Raw genomic sequence first — 9,554 nt, 5'->3', positions numbered from 1 at the left:
GCTTTCTCACTCTCATTGGATAAACATAAGTGATACTGATGATGATCAGAGTCTTATCTGGCCTGATGTTTCCACCACCAACCAGAATGGACAAAAGCCAATCCAGCTCACTGATCATTAACTAGATGGCCAGACTAAACCAAAGGTGTGTTACTGACGCTATAGAACTTTGAAGGAACAAAACACACCCACCAAAACCTGATAACCCCCCGATGACTCTCATTAATAAAATGTGCATTAAACAATGGTCTGCATGACTGCAAAACAACGGCAGTTTTCTTTTTTCAGTAGTGCGGTTCTTATTCGTACACAATATATAACATGATATAGTCAATATTCTGTTTATATAGTCTATATTTTATTTTTTTCCCTTGTTCTTGCTTTGCAAAAAAAAAATAATAATACAAATTTTAAAAAATAAACAAAAGTGCTACGTGTTTAAAGTGCTGTTTTTCTTTTCTTGCAGTGCAGTTACCTAAGCATTTATCGGTAGAGAGCCTGTTGAAATACATTCAGTCAAGACCTCTGGAGAAGCTTTCATTAGCGCTGAAAAACAATTCAGACAGGTAAGATTTATGACACAAGACTGAAGAAGCATGTATGTCTTGTTTGGTCATTTTTCATGTTTTTGATAGAAGTCTCTTATGCTCACCAAGGCTGCATTTGTTTGGTCAAAAATGTAGTAAAAGCAGCGCTATTGTGAAATATTATTACAATTTCAAATAACTGTGTTCTATTTGAATATATTTTAAAATGTAATTTATTTCTGTGATGCAAAGCTGAATTTACTCCAGTCTTCAGTGTCACATGATCCTTCAGAAATTATTCTAATATACTGATTTGCTATAAACATTTCTTATTATTAACATTGTTTCGGGATTCTTTGATGAATTTAATGTTCAAAATAACACTTATTTGAAATATAAATCTTTTTTTAACATTATAAATGTCAATTAGAAAACGGTCACTTTTGGTCAATTTAACGAACTGAACAAAAGTATTAATTTCTTTAAAAAATAATAATAAACGTACCCATAGCTTTTTATTTGTAGTGTACGTGACATTGTATGACTGCTAACAGGACTGTTGATCACACAAAAAAAGAATGATATGATAGTAAATCATATTAATCACATATTTCATGTCTATTGATTCTGATCATCTGTGGCGTTTCCTCGGGCTTCTTAGTAGAAGTTTAAAACTAATCTACAAATAAGCTATTAAAATTGTCTTAACAATAGTCCAGTTATTTATTTGGTAATAGCTTTGAAAATAATTTGTAAGTGGCCGACAAATAAAAGTGTTTGCTAAAGGAATAAAAGTAAATTATTAAGGGAGCATAATACAGTAAAGCGTTATCACAGAACAAACCCAAAAGTTTTCACAAACCAACAAATGACGACAACAAAGAGAGAAGGCAGAAACAATCTAATAAAACTGGAGGGCTTTATGAGAAATGAACCGCAGGTGTTTGTAAGAAATCTGCAGAATCTGTGTTGTGTATTGAAATGTTTTTTGGTGATGGCCACTGAAAAGAGATTTCCAGTAGTGAGGATGTGAGGTTATAAAGATATGGGCCAGTGCATGCCCATTTTTCATTGCAAAAACATAATTGGGGGTCATATCAACTTGAACCAACACTAGATAGGACAAAGTTTTATATAACTGTCCTTCAGGATTGTCAGTTAAAGCAATCAGACAAGGTTCAGATTGTTGATAAGATTAAACATGCAACTCGACAAACTGATTATTAACATGCCAAAATTAAGCTTGCGAACACTTTGGAATCAATTAAGATGCGTTTAACACATTCAGTACAACATTTTTATTTATATAGTTTGATACTGATGTCTGTATGTATAATGTTTGATTATAATTTGAGCAATTTTTGGATTCTGCACATTATATTAGTAGAGAAATATTACAAGTTGTAATAAGGATAACAGCAGTTTAGAGATAAGTGAAATAAATTTGTTTTGGTTAGTTTATAATAAGTAGTTATTTCATAATACTTATAATAATATTATAAGTAATATTTCATAATAATGCAAATAGTTGTTTTTACGATCAATACACATTGCAAAATAAGTTTTAAAGTGCACTTAACTAGTAGTACAGTATGCTATTTGAGACATTTTTGGACACTGTATTAGTAGAGTAATATTCAAGTTATAATTATGAAAATGACAATTTAGAGCTCATGCATGCAGCTATAGAGATGATTCAAATAGATTAGTTTTACCATCAAAATGAAAAAAAAAAAACTTTTAAACTGCACTTCATGACATGTAAATAGATTATTAATTTATAATATATATTATACTTCTTTTTTATTTATTTATTTTCTTAATATGTAGACTTAAAAAGAGAAAGAGCTCTGGAATGTTTTATATAAATATTTTAAATTTGCCATGTAATTAATAAAGGCTAAATTGAAATTGCATTATGAATCCAATATCATACTGCACCACATTTCAATCATTTTGCACATATCTTACTGTCATTCTGCAGACTTAACACACATGCCATACTGGTGTGTGAGAGTAAAGCAAAATAAATAAATAAAATAACAACATAGAAACAACAAAATAAATGTATAATGTAGTGTCTTACCATCTTTACTGCGTAGTTTATACAATCTGAACATAAAATAGTTATATTACTGTTTATTTTTTATAATGTTTTCATTACATGTCATAATTAATAACAGTATTGCTGTTATGTAAGCTAATTGGCACAATGGGACAAAGCTTAAGAAACAGTGATATAACTTTGAAGAAAGCTACCTTTTACCTTTTTACCTAGTTTTACCTTTGCAACAGTAATACAAATATAAACTTTAAGATTTTTTGTGCCTATTTGGCAGCTGGCACTCTTTAAATAACTTAAATAGTTTAGTAGATATGCTATCATGCTTGTCTTTTGGCACTTAATAACTTACTCAAGGCCTAGACATTCTGCACTGTTTAAATTTGGAGACAGAATTGTTGCAAAATTCCAAATAAATAGATTATGACCCCCAAATAAATGGAAAGAGATTAACAAAAATTGAACATAGTTACAGATAAATAGAATGAGATCCACAAAATAAATCTTAGAGTTTCACAAACATGAATGAAATTCATAAATAAATAAAATGAGATTTGCAAATAAAAAAAACATATTCACAAATATTTTTTCATGTCACAAACACAACTTTGCCTGGCATTCATTTGTGAATGGCTTTCTGTGCATTTACAGAAATGTCTACTCAAATCTACTCAAGCCAATCAGATCAGATCAACAGCCACACTTCGCTGACCAATCATTGCACATTCTCGCTATAACCAATCTAGAGCCCTGCACGGGCCTCAAATATAGGCCCTAGCCCGAGACGCTAAGGCCCTAGCCCGGCCCTTGCCCGACAGCGCATCAGAATTCTTGGCCCGAGTCCGACCCGAGCCCGTCTTCCCCGCCCCCTTCTCCCAAAACAGCTTATACTACTGTTTCAGCTATTAAAATAGTTGAGTTTTGTATTTAATGTCAAAGTGATTATATTTCGTTTCATTTCTTTAACTAAGTTAATTTAGAAAAACGTTTGGAGCATTTTTTTGTTCGTAAAATGTAAGTTTTAAAGTAACGACCAAGCGGCCAGCGGCAGACAGTAAGTTGATCATAGCCTATGTTTGATAAATTTAGCCTTCTCAAATCATCACGACTTGCCTAAAATAAAATCTATAGATATAAAACAGTTCAAGCATGTCACAATGTTAGTTTAAATGTTTAACCTATATAAATGTGCGCTATTAGACGCATATCTAATCATTTGTGCGGAGAGAGCTAAAGCGCGCTTTACAGGACATGGAGGCGCCGGCGCGATCACTTGCATTGGAAACAACTTAAAATATGCAGTCATTTTTGCTCATAAAGGTAAGAGTAATACATCACTTGGAACTGTAAAGGGTCTACTTTTATTTGTGTGCACTCACAATATCAACAAAACGTTGTGCTTTTATAAAATAAAGGATACATATACAGGATGCGCTTTCTGCAATTTCGGCCAGGAGCGCTTCACAATGATGAACCGAAACTCGGCGAATACTTGCCTCACAGACTTGCTAAATATATCTATAGAAAGCTGTAGATTATTACTTTTTTACGGATTTTATAAAATGTCTTTGTCGGGACCCGACGGGCTTGCAGGCCTCTAAACCAATCACGTTTTGTTTTACAATCAGGGCGGGAGCAGATTCATTTTGCACCCCTGTAAGGAACTGCATTATGGACACTTCGTTCAAATTGAGCTGAAACACTGTTTGTGTTTTTAAAAAAATACTGCTTCCAAAAGATTTTTGGAGTGTAAGGCTTCTTAATATTTCCATCGGATCAGTGAATGAGGATAAACTCAGGATTATATAGGCCTAATACATAGCATTCACCGATCCAGTGCATCATCAGTAACAGCTTTGCAACGTGTCCAAAGCAACTAGAAATCTGCTGTCTACACTGGACGAGGCACGATGAAAGACAAATGATCCGCACATTTGCTTTGATGTGTCCAGTTGAAGTTACAGCTGTTGCAGCGCAGCGACAGCGAGCAGAGACACGGTGTAAGACATGGCACAATGGCTCATTCGGCCTATTAAAGCACAATCACGGTGACAAATATAGGGCATAATAACATGTATAATATCAAATATGGGCTCAAATGACCATCTGGGTACCAGTCTCAGCATCACTGCAGCGTGTAGCTACTGGGGATTTGTGAGTGGACAATGTAAATGAAAACCATACACTTACTTTGGATGCTGTTAAGTAACTTTTACAATCCAAACTAGTAAGTCTGATTCATATGAAATATTGTTTGCGTGATCAAGTGTTTTAACCAATAAACATCTCGTCTTACATTTATGTGCATTTTTATTCAACTCACCTGCACCACATTTAAAAAGGTACATACTTTTCCTCCCCAAACAATGGCAACTTTGTGATACTTTAAATTAATGTTTGAAAATATTATTTATAATGCTTCATACATCGTTAGATCCACATATCTGCTCGTATCCTACATAATTTAAACGGCTTGACTGAAAAACTGTTCAATGCCGTTGGCTGTTGTGTGACGGCAGTTTAACCTATTATACAAACTCAAATGTTTATCATGAGGTTGAATCCAGTTATTTATTAGTCACAAATGACTGCCAGGAAAAGTTGTTTGTGACATTAAAAGATATTTGTGAATATGTTTTTTATTTGCAAATCTCGTTTTATTTATTTGTGAATTTCATTCATGTTTGCGAAACTCTAAGATTTATTTTGTGGATCTCATTCTATTTATTTGTCAATATGTTTCATTTTTGCTAATCTCTTTACGTTTATTTGTAGGTCGTAATCTATTTATTTGGAATTATGCAACTATTCTATCTCCATATTTAAACGTCCACAGTTTTGCACACAGTGCACTGTATAATGAGGACAAATGGTTCACGTGATCAAGGCGATTATGACAATATTTGTTCCCTTTCAGTCGGTCACTCTCGACGTCACGTCGGAGGACCGACGAAATTGGGATCTCGCTTAGAGGGACCAATCTACTTCGAGTGTAAACTAAACGAGCCAATGCACATTGGCATGCGATTATTGCATCCAGCTGCTGCTGATCACAGCGTGAGTATAAGTAGGCAGCAGGTGCAGCGCATATTCAGCTTTTCGCTTCGGAGCCGAGCGATCATATCGTTCCGCTCCTGACTACTCTACGGAGAGAAGACTGAACGAGTTCAGCACGCTCTTGGAGAGCTCTTCGTGTTGGCGGACGGCGCTTCAGCGGTGGTGGTTTCCCGTGTCGAGTGGGTTGCACACATCAGGCAGGGAACGAGGGTTACATACGTAACCGAGACGGTTTGTGTAGATAATTCGTCAAACATTTGTGAAATTTGGAATATGGCAGGAAAGGACGTGTAATTGTGTATAATCAAAACAAATGAATAATAAAAAATGTTTGAGGTATTGTTGAATCTGACATAGGGAAGGGAGAGTGAAGGGTTTAGAGGCAGAGATTAATGTGTGTTACCAAACTTGAGAGAATATAGTGAATATGAACAGAGACTCGATCCATTAAAAGTTAATACAATAGTGCTCAACAAAAATAACAATCAAAAATCACAAAAATGTCAGCACACTTTTGCTCCGAAAAACACTTCTGTAGATTTGAAGTAGAACATATCCAGACTTGTGGCTTTCACTCCATTGTGTTTCTAGGCTGATTAGACACAACCACATGGATTTTTTTCATATAAAAATATCTTAAGTATTTAAAAAGCTTGCCAATGTTTCTGAGCTTCAGTGTCTCTGATTAGTAATAGTTATATAGTGTAATTCTGACTGAGTCTTCAACAGTAAACTCTCAATGTGTTGTATTAAGCTTATAATTTACATTCTTAAACTGTTAACAAAGATTGTTTGCAGTGATTAAATCTGCATAATATAAAAAACAATATAAATGGGAATGACAATGAAATAGAAATTCTTGTTTAGTTTTAATTGAGAGATGAATTTCTGCATGAGTAAAATCAAGAAATGTGTTTACATTTTATGTCTTCTACTAAAAAAAAAGAAAAGATCATACCTGTACAATTTAATTTCTTTTTATTTTGATGCATTGAAAAATTACTTTTTCCTCATATTTTGAAATAATAGAACATTTATCTTTTTATTTAGTCATATTTATTATGAAAAATGACGTGAAACATACTAAAAATGTTGCAGTCTATCTTCATACGTACAGTGCAGGGGCAATGACTTGACAAACACAAATAAATATTGTCGCAATCGTATGTTTAAAGTCTTCATGATCCCAAACCTTTCTGTTTTTCTGAAAACAACTGTTTTCATACAGCAATAGCTGGACACTTTTGTCCATATTAGGACTTTCCTCATACGACTTTCTGCGCGAGAGGCCCTCCGGCTTCGAGTATGAATGAAACACACACTGCACAGAGTGTTTAGCGCTCCGTGATGTTCATCTCGCCTTATTCTGGGTCCGAATAAAGCATCAGATCATGCACAGACTATCCTGTCTCTTTGATTTAAATCTATATTTATTCACACTGGCTCTTGAAAACCTCTATGCGAACACACTTCCCTGAAAAAGTGCGGGGGACGAATTTACGTGATATTAAAAGTGTGGGGGGGGGATGGGGCACGTCCCCCGCGTAATCTACGCCCCTGGTACAGTATCTTCATGACTGTAAGACATGTAATGCTAGTTGTGAATGATTACCTGCCCTGTCCTTGAGAATCCAATTAATTAAGATTAGTGTTATCATATGACTGATAATACTGATACTCAGGACAGAGTGGCCGTTGCCATAGGAACAGGAAACATAAGCTGATCCATGATTATTCTGAGAGTCTCTTATAAAAGGAGTTATGCTTTTTTACAGGGCTTGTTGTATAAATGCATAAACACATTAGACTTGTATATCGACTGATGAATAAACACATCAGGTACCAAATAACTATTTTTTTAATTAAAATTTTCTTCAGACTCACTTTCTACTTACTGAAATTCAAACCAACAGCTTTGTCAATATCGCAACCTATAAAATTCTTAATTACGTAAATTTTTTTTATATACAATTTGATATACGTTTATTAGTTTGATCAAGCTGTACAAAAGTTTAGGAAATGGCAAAATGTTATTTGAAAGGCATACATCTTTCACATTTTGAATAATGAAAGGGATTTTCCGAACAAAAAGGGGTCCGAGAAAGTAAAAGTGAATTAGAATCACATTTCAGGGGTTTTCCATTTGTGCTTCTTTCTGTTTATATCTTTCAAAGTTAAGTGTCCCTTTAACACTTGTCTGGATCTTCAAAAGCATGATACATCATGCCATCAGAGAGCAGAGTTCTTCAGCAAACACATGTCTGGAGATTGGGCACAATAACTTTATTATTTTAGGTGTGGTGTCACGATGATTGGGAGGGTGTGTGAGAATGTTGTTTCTTTAGTGTCTCACGGTTTGTTCTTGAGTCTCAGAGTCTTGTTTTGTGTATTCACTGTAAAAGTTGTAAAACGTTTGTAAAGACTGTAAAAACCAAGCAACAGTCTCACGGAAAACATATCATGAATTTGTACAATGTGAATCATAAGAAAATATATGGTTTTTAGAAAACCAGTAAGCATAAAGGTCCACTTCCAAAACATAACAGATATTTCAGATTGTACGAATCCGAATCAGCCACCACTTCACCAAAACGTAACATAGTTATGAAATGCCATGAGACTAAAAAGTGTTGTAAAAAATTATAATAAATGAAATAAAATTCAAAGTTGTTTTGGTTTATGTTAAATTCTTCTAACAACTTGAAACTTTCAGGAACCCACATAATGCATCTCTATGCAACTTTTCTATTATGATATAATCAGATTTCATAATTTTTTTAGGTAAATTGGCTTAATACATTTTATTTTGCTTATTCATATTCAAATAAGCTGAATTAAAAAAAAGAAAGTACCCCTTCCAGCTTGTTTGGTGGTTGTCTTTACATTGTTGTCGATCTTCTTGTCACAATAGCTTGTCTTGTGATGAGTTTTTTCCCCCGTACTTTAACTTCAGAAAATTTGTCAAAAGTTACTGTAAGCACAAAAAGGGGTCCGAGAAAGTAAAAGTGAATTAGAATCACATTTCAGGGGTTTTCCATTTGTGCTTCTTTCTGTTTATATCTTTCAAAGTTAAGTGTCCCTTTAACACTTGTCTGGATCTTCAAAAGCATGATACATCATGCCATCAGAGAGCAGAGTTCTTCAGCAAACACATGTCTGGAGATTGGGCACAATAACTTTATTATTTTAGGTGTGGTGTCACGATGATTGGGAGGGTGTGTGAGAATGTTGTTTCTTTAGTGTCTCACTGTTTGTTCTTGAGTCTCAGAGTCTTGTTTTGTGTATTCACTGTAAAAGTTGTAAAACGTTTGTAAAGACTGTAAAAACCAAGCAACAGTCTCACGGAAAACATATCATGAATTTGTACAATGTGAATCATAAGAAAATATATGGTTTTTAGAAAACCAGTAAGCATAAATGTCCACTTCCAAAACATAACAGATATTTCAGATTGTACGAATCCGAATCAGCCACCACTTCACCAAAACGTAACATAGTTATGAAATGCCATGAGACTGTGTTGTAAAAAATTATAATAAATAAAATAAAATTCAAAGTTGTTTTGGTTTATGTTAAATTCTTCTAACAACTTGAAACTTTCAGGAACCCACATAATGCATCTCTATGCAACTTTTCTATTATGATATAATCAGATTTCATAATTTTTTTAGGTAAATTGGCTTAATACATTTTATTTTGCTTATTCATATTCAAATAAGCTGAATTAAAAAAAAGAAAGTACCCCTTCCAGCTTGTTTGGTGGTTGTCTTTACATTGTTGTCGATCTTCTTGTCACAATAGCTTGTCTTGTGATGAGTTTTTTCCCCCGTACTTTAACTTCAGAAAATTTGTCAAAAGTTACTGTAAGCAATCCACGCAAATTCTTTTTTTACAGTGTCGAGTCTTCT

The sequence above is a fragment of the Sinocyclocheilus grahami genome, unplaced genomic scaffold, assembly GCF_001515645.1.
Source record: "Sinocyclocheilus grahami isolate Dianchi unplaced genomic scaffold, SAMN03320097.WGS_v1.1 scaffold501.1, whole genome shotgun sequence".
Taxonomy (NCBI): Eukaryota; Metazoa; Chordata; class Actinopteri; order Cypriniformes; family Cyprinidae; genus Sinocyclocheilus; species Sinocyclocheilus grahami.
Note: the sequence above shows the minus strand (reverse complement) of the source record.